Below are 9,253 nucleotides of genomic sequence, written 5' to 3' on the forward strand. Positions count from 1 at the left end.
CGGCAGCCCACAGTCGTGCCTTTCCATGTTCTACCTCCTTTCTCTCCCTGATCAGCCACAACGCCGGTTTCACGATTTTTAAAAGCACAAATGAACCACACTGTCGGGAACTCGGCCAATTGGAGGTGGAGGATGGCAGAGGCATCGGAGAATACCGGGTCAGGCCCACTAATGACATACAAACGGTGTTTGCTGTACATGTGTTCTGATGGCATTGACGTCACTGTCAAGGTGACAGAGAATAGCGATTTGGTGTCAAATCGATGCCCGCCGCGATGTTGGTGTCAGAACCCATTTTCACCCAATCGCGTTTCGTGATTTAAGCCAACAGAGAATCCTGCCCCATGCTCCAGCCTGAAATGAACCCACTACACCACAGTCACCTCCACAGCCATTGGCAATGCTATCCTTGCCTTACTCTGAACAATCAAGAAATGCTAAAATATGCAAAACAAACATTTTTAAAAAATAATATTTTAAGTACACGTAGAACGTTTCTATCATAATGGAGAAATTGAACGTTCTGCTTTAAAAAAGCTTTTCATGATCAGTAAAAAAAGACATGCTTTTCCATAGCACGTTCCACATCCACCAGATGTCCCAAAGCACTTTGCAGTGATTGAAATACACTTGCAGTGTCGGAGCAATGAGGGTGTTTAGCTGTGATTATAAAACTTATATATATCAGGAAAACTCAGGTACACCTCAATCAACAAAGCATAACTTTACAATATAAACAGTGTAAAAGTGGAAGGTTTTGTCAATTCACCAATTGTTATGGATTGCATGCTAGGGAATCACAATAGCACACCCTCTGGAGGAGTGTAGAATTATTGACAGAAACTTCGGGATATCTGCATTCTTCTGTGTCTCTGCACAACCACAAAGTCGCTATCAGTTTCAGGGGAGTAATGGCAATGGATACTGACAGTTTTGTCCAAATTACCATTGCAACGTCTGGGCAACCAATTTGTTTTTTAATATAAATTTAAAGTACCAGGGTCCTCAGTGCCATGAGGCAGCAGTGCTAACCACTGCACCATCGTGCCGTCCAAGGGTCGACAATTTGTTGAATAGGCATATAATTGGCAAATTAATTTCAAAACAGTTAACTGTGAGGTATTACATTTTGATTGTAAAAATAGGTAACATATACATGGCAAATAAGAATCTAAATAGAGTAGAGGAAGAAGTCTTTCAACAACAGGTTAAAGTTCAAAAGGTTTATTCGAAATCACAAGCTTTTGGAGCGGTGCTCCATCAGGTGAAGTGGAGGTAGGTTCACAATCACAGTGTACATAGAAGAGACACAATTGCAAGATAATTACAGATTGGAATGTGAAGAATCGTTGGAATGCGAGTCTTTACAGGTAAACAAGTCTTTACAGGTGCAGTGTGAGTGGAGTGAGGGATAATCACAGGTAATCAAGATGCGAATTATCTCAAGCCAGGACATTTAGTGGGATTCCTCAAACTTGAGCAGTATGGTGGGGGTTACATATAATGTGGCATGAACCCGAGATCCCGGTTGAGGCTGTCCTCATGCGTGAGGAACTTGGCTACCAGTTTCTGCTCGGTGATTCTGCGTTGTCGTGTGTCTTGAAGGCCACCTTGAAGAATGTTTACCCGAAGATCGGAGGCTGAATGTCTTTGACTGCTGAAGTGTTCCCCGACTGGAAGGGAACACTCCTGCCTGGTGATTGCTGCACTGTGTCCATTCAACCATTGCCGTAGCGTCTGCATGGTCTCACCTATGTACCACTCCTCGGGGCATCCTTTCCTGCAACGTATGAGGTAGAAAATGTTGGCCAAGTCGCATATGTATGTACCGTGTACATGGTGGGTGGTGTTCTCACGCTTGATGGTGATATCCATGTTGATGATCCACTATGTCTTGCAGAGGTTGCCGTGGCAGGGTTGTGTAGAGACGTGGACGCTGTTCTCCTGAAGGCAGGGTAGTTTTGCTGCGAACAATGGTCTGTTTGAGGTTGCGCGGTTATTTGAAGGCAAGAAGTGGGGGTGTGGGGATGGCCTTGGCAAGATGTTTGTTGTCATCAATGACATGTTGAAGGCTCCAAAGAAGATGTTGTGGATTCTCAACTCTGGGGAAATACTGGACGACGAAGGGTACTCTGTTGTTTGTGTCCCGTGTTCGTCTTCTGAAGAGGTTGGTGTGTTTTTTTCGCTGTGGTGCGCCAGAACTGTCAATCGATGAATCGAGTGCCATATCCTGTTCTTACCAGGTCACCTCTCAGTGTTTGTAGATGTCTGTCACATTCTTCCTCACCTGAGCAGATTCTGTGTATAAGGAGGGCTTGTCCGTAAGAGATGGCTTCTTCAACATGTTTAGGGTGGCAGCTGGAGAAGTGGCGCATCATGAGGTTACCTCTGGGCCTGCAGTAGAGTGAAGTGCTAAGGTGTCCGTCCTTGATGGAGATGTGTGTGTACAAGAATGCAACTGATTCTAGAGAGTAGTCCATGATGAGTCTGATTGTGGGATGGAACTTGTTGATGTCATTGTGTAGTCATTTCAATGATTCTTCGCCAAGAAAGGTGGAGCCGCCATCATACTGAACAGAAGGGACTACTGCACCGAAAACTGCCAATCTCCAGTTGCAATCCTGCAACTCATCCGCTTGATCCTCGACAACAACGTCTTCACCTTCAACAACCAGTTTTTCATCCAGACACACGGAACAGACAGAGGAGCCAAGTTCGTACCTCAACACACCAAAACCTTCACACAATTTAGAACAAGACCTCTTTGCCACATGGGAACTTCAACCAACTGTATACACTAGATACATCAATGAAATTTTCTTCCTTTGGACTCATGGTGAAGAATCACTGAAACCACTACACGATGACATCAACAAATTCTTTCCCACCATCAGACTCACCATGGACAACTCTCCAGAATTGGTTCCATTCTTAGACACACACATCTCAATCAAGAATGGACACCTTTTGCGTGGGTTTCGCCCCGACAATCCAAAGATGTGTGGGGTAGGTGGATTGGCCATACTAAATTGCCCCTTAATTAAAAACAAACAAAAAAACATTTTGAAAAAAGGACAGGCGCCTTAGCACATCACTCTACTGCAAGCCCATGGATAACCCGAGGCGTGGAACATTGGCGAGACCATGCAGATGCTACGACAACGAATGACCAGATACTGCGCAACAATCGGCAGGCAGGAGTGTTCCCTTCCAGTCGGGAACACTTCAGCAGTCAAGGACATTCAGCCTCCAATTTCCGGGTACACATTCTCCAAGGCAGCATTCAAGACACACGACAACGCAGAATCACCGAGCAGAAACTGGTAGCCAAGTTCTGGACGCATGAGGACATCCTCAACCAGGATCTCAGGTTCATGTCACATTACCTGTAACCCCCACCATACTGCCCGGGTTTGCAGAATCCTACAAACTGTCCTGGCCTGAGACAATTCACACCTCGATGGCCTGTGATTATCACTCCTCCACTCTCACTGTTTGCATCTGTAAAGACTCACATTCCAACCATTCTTCACATTCCAATCTGTAATTATCTTGCAATAGTGTCTAGTTTAGTGGGCTAGACAGCTGGTTGTGATGTAGAACAAGGCCAGCAGCACGGGTTCAATTCCCATGCCAGCTTACCCAAACAGGCGACTAGGAGCTTTTCACAGTAACTTTATACTTGTGACGCTACAAGGTTATTATTATTATTATCCTATATATGCTATGGTTGTGAACCTGCCTCCACTTCACCTGATGAAGGAGCAGCGCTCCGAAAGCTTATGATTTCATATAAACTTGTTTGACTTTAACCTGGCATTGTGAGACTTCGACCTGTGCCCACCCCAGTCTAGCGCCGGCATCTCCACATCATAAATAGAGTAGAGGAGCAAAGCAATCTGAAAGTTCAAATACACAGACCACTAAAAGCTGTGATGCAAGTTAATTAGCCCATAAAGATGCAAATGTAGCACATGGATATATTTCTGAAGGGATGGAATTGACGGGAGAGCTATTATGCTGCATTTGTACTGAACCTTGCTTTGACAACAATTGGTGCACTGTGAACAGTTCTGATTTTTCAAATATTCACTTACAGGACATGGGCATCGCTGGCTCGGCCAGCATTTATTGCCGTGAGAAACTGATGGTGAGTTGCCTTCTTGAACCGCTGCAGTCTCTTAAGTGTAGGCACACCCACAATGCTGTTCCAGAGGGAGTTCCAGGATTGTAACCCAGCAACAGTGAAGGAACGACGATATATTTCCAAGTCAGGATGGTAAGTAACTTAGAGGGAAACCTCCAGGTGGTGGGGGTTCCCTGGTATCTGCTGCTCTTGTCCTTCAAGATGGTAGTAGTCATTGGGTTGGAAGGTGCAGACTCAAGAACCTTGGTGAGTTCCTGTAGTGCAGATTATAGATGGTACACATGGCTGCTACTGTCAGTCAGTGGTGAAGTGAGTGAATGTTTGTGGAAGGGAAGTAATCAAATGGGCTGCTTTTTCCTGAATGGTGTTAAACCTTTTGAGTCTTGTTGGAGCTGCACACATCCAGGAAAGTGGAGAGTATTCCATCATGCTCCTGACTTTTGCCTTGCCGGTGGTGGGCAGGCTTTAGGAAATCAGGAGGTGAGTTACTGTAGCCACCTAAAATGGACGCTGAGCTACAAAATAAGCCAAGCGCTAAGACTGCAGGGAAACAGGCAGTTTAGCCAGAACAGCAGTCTGCAAAGAGAGCATTTTGCATTCTGCAAGTAGCAGAAACCAGTTTGGGCTCAGGTGAGAAGACCTTAGCTAGGTGCAAATGGCAAAACGCTTTGCATGCTGATGAGGCAATCAGACCTGAACACCCACACAATAGAAACATTTGATTCTGAATGGACACATTTGAATCAAGGCCCAGACATCGAGGCACCAGAAACCTCCAAACAAAAGGGCATAAGAAACGCCCCCCCCCCCCCCCATCACGGAGACCCCCTCGCATTGGGGAATTCAAACAGTATCGATGAGGAATTGACCCAATAGATATCCAAAGGTTAAAGCCCGCCCAAGAAGAGGGAAGGACAATGGGATCCCTATAAAAGACAGGGACCTCGTGTTGTCCGGTCTGTTATTCCGTGCTCCGGCCCTGACCAAGACCTTGAAGATACACTCTGACTCCAGCCGTCGAGCACCAGCCGCCGAACCGTAAGTGCCAGTACGACGCTCGCTACGCGAACTAAGCCCGCTAGAACCCCCAGTGACCAGAACGCTTGCTGAAGGTTGCAGCCCAAGACCAGGACGAAGGCCTCGCTCCCTGACCTTGCCTGTTCCTGTTAGATAAGTATTCTGATTACTTTAGTTTAGTCATAGCTTAGTCTCTTAGTGTGTGCATGAGTATTTATTATAACTGTATAATAAATATTATCGTTTGGACCTTACTAATCGGTGTATCGTCTTTATTACTTTGAACTTGACCTTGGAATACTCGTGACGGTGTCTATACGGCACCTGGCGACTCCTAAGCTGAATAGAACAGAGCCTAGTGGTGTTAAGCACTTGGAAGTTAATACACCCCAATAAACGCGTTTTGCCCACATACCAAAACGTGCAACATTTAGTGGCGACTTCCTGACGGGACACGGTTGTAAGTGGAAACCCCACACCGTCCAGGACCCTGAAATTTGAATTAGAACTCCAAATTACAGAGAGAGTAAGAAAGTAAAGAAAATCACGAGTATTCAAGGTGTTCAAACTAATAAGCGTAATTCGGAAGTGTGTTTAGTGCATGCGTACTGACAGGGCTCTAAGGTAAAACTGAAAGCATTTTTGTTGCGACAAACTTTCGGTAGTTTTGTGAACGGAACATAGTGTAAGCCGTACCCGTTTCTTGAAACACAACCCCAGCAACCCCCTGTTCCAAATTAACTAAAAGAGAGTCAGAGGAAATGGCCATGCAGGCAATGGAACGTCTGATGGATCCAGAAAGGTTTGTGATCGCAGCGACCAGCAGCAGTAGCAGGGTAGGTCAGTGTCCCACGTGGGAGCTGGAACTCCGCAAGTATCTGCAAGGAAAGGGATGGCCCCTTTGGAAAGAGTTTTGTTTGAATGAGGAGACAGGTCCCGGAAGTATAGGACATACTTGGTGGGAGAACCTCTCTCAAATTCACAAAAAGAACCTTAGTAAAGCACGTAAGCCGATGGCGATTGTGTCCTGTTTGGCACAATTGCGAGGCACAGAGGAGGTCGTCAGGACGCTCCGGGCAGAATTAGAAGAAAGGAACCGAATGAGTAAGGTCGATGTCAGGGACATTGAGAAGGAAAATCTGGATCTAAGAGGGAAGTTGGCAGAGAAAGGTAGAGAGGTGGATGATGCCAAGAGGGCACATCAGTCTTGTCTAGCCCATCTCAGCAGTTCCCAGACCCAGTACGAAAAGGCTTATCAGGACGTGCAACGTGCCGTTCTGATAAGAGAGGAATCAGACAAGCAGGTGGAGGCTTTGCAGAGGCAATGCTCTGATCTCAAAGCAGCTTTGAGAGCACTCCATGCTGCAACCACAGAGCAAAGGCAAAGTACTGTGGATCACGCGAAATGCAGGAAACAGATTGCAGAGCTGCAATCGCTGCTTTCGGTGCAAAATGGGTTTCAAAGCACCTTTAGAACCCAGTTAGATGGAGAAAATGCCCCAGATTGGCAAGAATTAAGTGAGACAGCGCAGCGTTATGTTCAGGGAACATGTGCGCCAGCAGCGCAACAGAAAAGGCAAGCACCCCAACCCCCTACAGATCAGATCATAACCGCACCCATGAATCCCGTAACCACGCAGAGAAAAGCTACAACAGAAGGCGCACCAGATATAACCTACACCACCCCCTTAACTGTAACCCAGCTCAGGGACGCATGTGAGAAGATCACTCCGTTCCTCCCCACCGCAGACCCCCACCAGTTCTTTGCTAAAGTAAAGCAACAGGCGACCATGTACGGCCTGGATGAGAGAGAGCAGGTTAAGCTCACCGTGCTGAGCTTAGACCAGTCAGTAGTAGCAGCCCTCCCCGACCCACAGAACATTGCCGGAGGCACCCTAGAGGAGATGCACACCTCCATTTTAGATGCCATAGGGTATAATCGAGGTGACCCCGTAGAAGGACTTAATAAGTGCCGACAGAAAAGATCCGAACACCCCACAGCATTCGCAGGAAGGCTGTGGATTCATTTCAACGCAGTTTTCGGCGAGTTAAATAGAGCGCATTTGAACCAGGAAAATATGGTCAAATGGACGCGCACCATAATCTCACACGCGACAGAGGCAGGACAGAGCGCTTGCAACAGTTATGACCCCTCAGAAGAGGCCCATAATGAGAAATGGGTCCTGAAAAGGTTGTCCCGCGCTTGGGAGCAATCAATTCAGGGAAAGAGTAAGGTTCAATCCCCAGAAGAGGCTCAGGCTGCAGCAGATATTCAGGCAGTGAGAGAGCATCAGAAACCCGCATGGGTAAATGAAGGGAAGAGCAGCCCACAACAGAAAGGACAGGAATGCTATAACTGTGGACAGTTAGGGCATTGGGCAAAAGAATGCAATGCACCCCAGCGATCTCAGAGAGGCCAGCAGACAGGCACTCTGAACCGCAGTAAGGCAAAACCCATCCACAATATAGCAGTACAGTCAGGACCCACCAATGTGGACGAGACGAACTGACGGTGTTCGGGCTCCCCCACTTGGGTCTGTGACACACTATGGGATTCATCAGGGAGACCCGTAGTCACAGCGAGAGTAAAAGGGAAGCCCATAGAGTTACTTTGGGACATAGAGGGTCCCGCACCACCATTAACTCTACGACCACGGCACACGCAGACACGTGGCCGACCACATCCACCATTACACTTAGCGGGTTCACCGGACACTCGCAGCAGGGACATATCACAGCACCCGTAGCGATCCAGCTAGGGAACATCTCAACCAAACACCCCGTTGTTTTAGTAAATCTTCCCCGGACAGCAGAACACATCCTGGGGATAGATTTTATGAACGCTCATAGCTTGTCGTTCGACCCAGTGAACCAGTGTGTCTGGCGAATGGCTAGATCAGACAGAGCACCCGCCACCCTCACAGTAGGAGACTACGCTAATCGGATTAGCGCAGTGGGAGAGTACTCATTTGACCTGACTACACTCCACACCGACAGACAAATAAAAGCCCTACTGAACAAACACAGGACAGCATTTGCCAGTCACCGTCATGACTGTGGCAGAATGACTGGACCAGTTCACGTTACCGGACAGGACCCCCGACCACAGAAACAGTACAGATTTCCCCTGGAAGCAGAGGTGGAAATAGAAAAGGTGATAGGAGGCTTATTGGAGCAAGGTGTGCTCAGAACGGTAGCCTCGACCAATAATGCCCCTATTTGGCCAGTGAGGAAGCCCGATGGATCATGGCGTCTGACCATCGATTATCGGGAACTCAACAAAGTAACCCCCGCAGTAGCCCCAACGGTAGCTACTAGTCCCGAGACCATGCTCAAGCAGGGTCTCAACGCCAGGTACTTCACGGTATTGGATATCAGTAACGGATTCTGGTCCATACCATTGGCAAAAGCGTGCCAGTACAAATTTGCCTTCACTTTCAAATCGCAGCAGTATACATGGACATGCCTTCCACAAGGATTCCACAATTCCCCCTCCATTTTCCACCGACAGTTGGCAAGTGGTTTAGAGAAATTCTCCCGCCCCGAATGTCTGGTACAGTATGTAGACGACCTACTACTGCAGACAGACACAAAGGCAGAGCACATTACGCTTCTGGCCGAACTCCTGGAACTGTTGACTTCAATTGGATGTAAAGTTAACCCAAGAAAGGCCCAGATTTTGGAAAATAAAGTGATGTATTTGGGAACAGTCATCACACACGGCAAACGCGAGATCGAATTCAAAAGAATTGATTCGATTGTCAAATTGCCCCTTCCCCAAAATGTTTCGGCCCTCCGGTCGTTTTTAGGACTGGTTGGCTATTGTCGGAACCACATCGACGGATTCGCGACAAAAGCCGCCCCACTCTCAGACCTCCTTAAGAAAGGAGCCCCCTGGGAATGGCTTCCGCAGCATACAGAGGCTGTGGAAGAGTTAAAACGAGCCCTTAGCGCAGCACCCGCGCTGCTAGTCCCAGACCAACTTTCCCCCTATGCAATAGAGGTAGCGAGCACCGATCTGACCCTCTCGGCCGTGTTGCTTCAGGAACGGCACGAGCAGCTAAGACCAGTGGCTTATGCCTCCCGACT

The sequence above is a fragment of the Scyliorhinus canicula genome, chromosome 8 (assembly GCF_902713615.1).
Source record: "Scyliorhinus canicula chromosome 8, sScyCan1.1, whole genome shotgun sequence".
Classification (NCBI taxonomy): domain Eukaryota; kingdom Metazoa; phylum Chordata; class Chondrichthyes; order Carcharhiniformes; family Scyliorhinidae; genus Scyliorhinus; species Scyliorhinus canicula.